The sequence below is a fragment of the Chinchilla lanigera genome, unplaced genomic scaffold (assembly GCF_000276665.1).
Source record: "Chinchilla lanigera isolate Chin_1 unplaced genomic scaffold, ChiLan1.0 scaffold00010, whole genome shotgun sequence".
NCBI classification, from domain to species: Eukaryota; Metazoa; Chordata; class Mammalia; order Rodentia; family Chinchillidae; genus Chinchilla; species Chinchilla lanigera.
Genome location: NW_004955411.1, coordinates 18,978,074 through 18,984,297, shown reverse-complemented (window position 1 = coordinate 18,984,297; position 6,224 = coordinate 18,978,074). Strand labels below are relative to the sequence as shown.

General features: G+C 33.6%; 1 long non-coding RNA gene across 1 annotated transcript in view; it reads left to right on the top strand.

Moving 5' to 3' along the window:
• LOC102012074 overlaps window positions 1–5,921 on the top strand; it is a 37,551-nt gene extending 31,630 nt beyond the window's left edge. Inside the window, exon 3 of the long non-coding RNA XR_259938.2 lies at window positions 5,663–5,921. This is a non-coding gene — a long non-coding RNA (uncharacterized LOC102012074). The remainder of the gene's footprint in view (window positions 1–5,662) is intronic.
• The last annotated feature ends 303 nt before the right edge of the window (window positions 5,922–6,224 follow it).

The following is a 6,224-nucleotide window of genomic DNA, read 5'->3' as shown; positions in this document are numbered from 1 at the left end:
AGTTTTTATTCTCTTTAATTGTTGGATCAATCTTGCATTCTTACATTTGGTTATCTCAGCAACTTCGTTGAAGCTAACAATGCATAATATAACAACCACTGTTAATTGTTATCATTTTGTTTTGAAACTCTGTATCATTTTTCTTGTTTTGGTGTTATTTTGTTTTTGTGTATGTTGTTGTTATTGGTTTTTTACTCTCTTTAAATAAAATAAATCAATAAACAGTGCTGGAAAAAATGGCTCTGCACATGCCTAAGATTAAAATAGGATCCATATCTTTCAGCATGCACTAAACTAAATTTCGGAGGGACCAAAGATATAAATACTAAAACAGAAACATTTAGTCTGCTGGAAGATAGAATAGGTAAAACTCTTAAAGACATTGGTGTGCAAATACTTTATGAATAAAACCCCTATCAACCTCTTGTATAACTATTACAAAGAATGAACAACTGGGATCCCATCTTATTAAAAAGCTTTTGCAGAGAAAGACAAACCACAAACAAAGTAAAGAGACAACCCACAATGTGGAAAAAAATGTTTGAGAGCTGTTCCTCAGACAAAGGATTACTATCAGAAATATATATATATATTTGGTACTGAGAATCAAACTTAGGATACTATAGAGACCATATAAAGTACTCAAAAAAATCACACCTCCCAAATTCAAAGGCTCAGTCCAAAAATGGGCATCTGACATGAATAAATACTTCCCACATGAAGAAACACAAATAGGAAATAAATATATGAAAAAATGTTCAACATCCCTGGTCATTTGAGAGATGCAAATTAAAGCAACACTGAAATTCCATCTCACTCTAGAAAGAATTGCTATCTTCAAGAAATCAACCAATTACAAATGTTGGAGGGGACGTGGGGAGAAAGGAACCCTTCTCCACTGTTGGTGGGAGTGTAGAATGGTACAACCAATGTGGAAATGAGTGTGGAGATTCTCAAAAAACTAGGCTTGGAGGTTCTATTTCACCCAGCTAGTTCCCTTCTGGGTATCTTCTCAGAAGAATTAAAAACATTGTACCACATCAATATATATGCACCCATATTTATAGCAGCACAATTTGTCATAGCTAAATCTTGGTGTCTCAGTCACTTTTCTCACACTGTTGAGACAAAATACCCAAAACACAAAACTAAGGAAGGGAAAGTTTATTTACCTCACAGTTTGTGGAGGTTTCCGTCCATAATCTGCTGGCTCCAAGGTAGGGTGGCACATGGCAGAGGTCCACAGTTCATGGCAGCAGAAAACAGCAAAAGCAGCAACAGCAAAAAGGCAGGGAGAACAAGCCTCTTTTTCTTTGTAACCCAAGCTGACCACCAACTCGCAGTGATCCTCCTGCTTATATTGTAAGCAGGCAACTCTTACCCAGGGGGCGTGTAGGGCTCACATAATCTCCAAGCCCTCCTCTTGCACAGGCTGAGGATGATACAAAGTAAGAACCTTGGGTCTCTGCTCAGCACTTAGTTCACCTTCTAAACTTCTCAATTTGACACAATGAGCAACATGCCAGAGCTATAAGGGCATGTCCTTCTCACCCAGGGATGTAGACCTGCTGAGTCACTTAGCCAAGCCTCTGGACTCCTCCAGTTGACACAATGTATCAATCGTAATACTTGGAAACAACCCAAATGAGGATCAACCAAAAAATGAATAAAAGAGATGTGGTCTTTTTACACAATGAAGTGCTACTCAGCCATAAAGAAGGATAAACTCTAGACTTTTGTAGGTAAATGGATACAGCTCGAGACCATACTCATCAGTGAAATAAACAAGATATACATGTGTAAACAGTATATTGTCCGCTTAGTGTGAGAAGTCGAGAGTAAATAAGATCGAAAATATAAAACAGCTATTGTAAAATGTGAAGAAACTTTAAAAGGAAAGAGAAACTTGGGTGGAAGAATGGTGAAAAGAAAGAGGGGAAAAGCAAAAGTACACACATATATATATATATATACATATATATATACATATATATATACATATATATATTTATACTACTAATTTCTCTTAGGTTGTTGAAAAGAAATGTTTGTGCTAATATTGTTTGCATAATTAAATGCTGATATAGTGTACTCTGAGTAACTAATTTAAATATAACAATAAGCAATGCATTAATCATAGTTACCCTCTTATTTTCTTGTTTTGAAATTTAGTTTTATTATGTTTTCTCTTTAAAATACAAAGACTTGGCTTTTAATCTGACTGCCTAATATAGTAAAGTTTTTCACTTCTTTATTAACATTTTTTATGCATTTCTATGACAAAATAGAAAAAAGGAAAGTATTTATTTTCCTCTAAGTAATACTGAACTATGTTGAATTAATCTTTCATAAAACAGGTATTTGTATTCCTGTGCACTAATTAATTGAAAGTTGTCAGTATGTTTAGATATTTATGATAAAGTATAATAAATCAAATTCACTGAATTTACTGGATTGAAATTGCTGTTATCACAGCTACAAACATTAATAAAATATAATTATTGCTGTTTTTAAAGACAAGAATTCTTAATAGTATATATTAACTGCAAAATTGTCAGTTTAACGAATATTCTTATTAATCATGTTTTCCTACTGATTCTATTTCTAGGGAAAATAATCAATTTCCTAAAAATAGTTTAATGCAAATTCCTTTCAAATTAATAAGCTTATTTCAGTTTCTTGTTGAATCTGTTCCACTTTATGGGACACAGTGAGAGGCTCACTCCTCCTCATTATGTCTTGGATTTTGAGGGAGTGTTTGCAGCATGTCACTGTACAGTATTTACAACATGTCTCTTCGTCCTTATATATCACTTCTGCAAAATGTCTTTTATTATTTATTTTGGTGGAGTTATAAACCTTAGTGTTTAAAATTAGTGTTACTCACTTTAATCTAGAAGAAAACGCAAATCATTTTTTGTAGAATAAAACCACTATGTCCTGAGGCAGTAGATTTGTGTAGATCCTTGCCATCCACCTCCCCCCCCCCATTTATATTGTTATCTTTCTTGTTTTGGTTCATCAATTTTTGTTCACTTATATATCACATTGAGCTTTTACTGCTGTGGTTCTTATGATTACATTATTAGCACATATGAATTCTGATAGCGAATGGAATTCATTGTGATATATTTGTACATACTGAATGCGACTGTCCTCTGTACTTCTCCCTATCCCAGTTCTATCCTCCAGACTCCTTCCTGTCCCTGTGGCTCCTCTTTTCCTTAAGAATTTTTATCTTGTTAGCGTCCACATGTGAGTGAATATATTTGCTATTTGCCTTTCTGTGTCTGACTTATTTGCTGAATATTTTCCATTAAATCAATATTCCTATGAATGACAGGATTTTGTTATTTTTTATGTCTAAGTAATACTGTGTACATATACTTTTTTTTAACCATGCATCCATTGACAGGCATCTAGGCCAATTCCATTTCTTGGTCATTGTGAATAGCACTGCAGTGAGTATCTCCTGTATTTTACATCTTCATGTCCTCCACATGATAGCTTCAGACAGATTTCACCTTGGTTACTTTTCTTTCCTCCACATTCAGATCTGAACCTTTCATATATTAGGGTTAAGATGTACATGTTTAGTGAATGAACATATGAGTTTTGTTTTTCCCTATACCATATTCACTGTAGTCTCTAAATTTTACAGAGCTCCATGGCAATGCTACCTCATTTTAACAAACTTTTTTCATCCACTTCATTTTTTTTTTGTCTTTATGAGACAACGTATCACTATGCAGTTCAGGCTGTCCTTGAACTCATTTTGTAACCCAAGCTGACCACCAACTCGCAGTGATCCTCCTGCTTCAGCTGCCCAAATGCTGGGATTACAGGGGTGTGCCACCATGCCCACCCAGCCTCATCTACTTCAATTTATCCATATATATATATATATATATATATATATATATATATATATATATATATATATATATATATATATATATTTTTTTCCCCCCACCCCCCTTCGGTACCAGGAATTGCACTTACAAACTTGTGCTTGCCAGGCAGGCGCTGTGAAGCTGAGCTAAATCCCCAGCCCCTATCCTTCTACAATTGAGATAAGCATTTTGATATGTTCCATACAACCTTCTTTCCTCATTGTAATTGACTCACCTTATTTCATGTTGCCATGTAGTAGTTTACCTGTAGTTGCTACACCATTCTAAATAGTGAATGGAAAAACATCAGGATACTGGTTTGGTTCCTCTTTGTTTTCCCATCCAGGCACCTTGTCTGAGAGAAATGAAAGGATTACATTGATCCTTTCACCTTGCTCAGTGTCTCTCTTCAAGTTGAACAAAATGGGAGGAAAGAGACATGGGTAGATTTCTTATATAGTAACCAACTTACATTGAAGGATTTTCTGTGCCCCTGCTAAACTGACTTGATCTTTCTGGCATCCTCACTGGCTCTTGGATTATCTGAACTAATGGTGTCTTTAATCTTCACAATGTCCTGCTCTCATGCTTGGACTTTCTCCTTTCAGGTTGGGATATTCTACTTGTGGAAACGTCACACTAGATTGCAACATAGATAAGTTCATTCCTGGACTTTGTCTCTAAAAGCTTGCACTGCTGCAATGACATTTAACGATGTGGGAGACAGGTGAAGTCCCATGGGCACAAGACCATGCCTCTGACCTCTCCAAAGTGCTGCTATGGGAAATGTCAGCATGGTTTGCTGTGGCTCTTGGTCAAAGTATGCAATGGGAAAGAATTAATTTATATGCCATTTTTTTTAGGCTAACAATGTTATGTTTCATAAAATGAAACATGAGTATAATTTTCAATTAACTTACACTGACTTTATGTGTAGGATAAATCTTTCAAAGATTGTGATTTTAATTTGTGTATCCAATAATTTCAGCTGTTGTATGAATTAGTAATTTTTAAAAGTTTATTTGTTAATTAAGTGATACGTACACAAGTTTCTGAATTTTTTTATTCACTTTTTTTTCTCCTTTTCTGTAAGCCTTATGTTGTTCTAATTACCCAAAAATTTAAAGATCTAAATGTGCTATGATGTGGAAAATGTATAATGTAGAACATTAAAATTTGTCTTTTTTCCAGTTGCATGATTGTTAAGTTGATATATCTTTAGATAGATTTCTGCCTCCGTCATGAGCAACCATTTTTCAAAGTAAAACAGAGAAAAGTAGACTGAAAATGTTTTAATGAACTGTGCTTTAGAAAAATAATTTTAGCAATAAATTTGACTAAAAAAATTCTGTGGCTAAATTTTTCAAAGCCTTCACTATATTATGTGGCTTGTAAATCTCTTTAAAATGGCTAAATTTGCATCATTTTCAAATAATGTTATTTACAAATAACATATATTTTTGTGACGCTAATACCCCATAAACATACTTTGAAATGAAGTTTATATTCTACATATTCTACTGTACCTTATTCTTCACATTTAGTGTATAAGTGTGTCTTGTGACACTGATGGATGATTTTTTAAATATTAAAAATGATTCATCACATTCTGGCAAATGGATACTTCAGAGTTTATTTAAAAATAGTTATTGGCTAACATTTTTGCTATTTTGTGGTTATTTTTATTTTGGGTTGATTTTTATTGCATGAAAAGCTCCATCCCAGTCTTTGTCAATTCTTCATTGACTGTGTGCTTTTTATTTCCTCAGATAAACTCCTGCAAATGGAAACGATGTCTGAGATCAACTCTGTCCAGAAACATGAGGCTAATTTTCACCCTTCCATCTGCAGCATATGACCATATTCGTTCTCAGTGCTGCATAGAAATATTTTGAAAGTTTTAACCTTCAGAAGTTCAAAAATGTCATGGTGAGTTTAACATGGATATTTCACTTCTGTATCTGAAAACTACTTTAAGGACATTCTTGTGTTGATTGTGTTTTTGTAAATTTCTTTATGAATTACCTATGAGCATCATTTTCTTTCTTTCTCTATTTCAGTGTTACTATTTGTTTAGCAATAACAATAGCATTTTGCATTTTTAAGATAACCTTTAGTCTTCCATATTTTCATATTTGCTGTTTTTCACTTTTTTCAATTGCTCATACATGCAGAATATTTATATGTGTATGTGTATACATATGGACATAAGTCATGCCAATGTACTGTAATTTTAGTGGGTTGATGTTTATCATATTTTCTCAATTAACCTAATTGTAGAGCCATTAAAATTATTCCTCCAATTTTTATTTCTCATAATTATAAGCCATT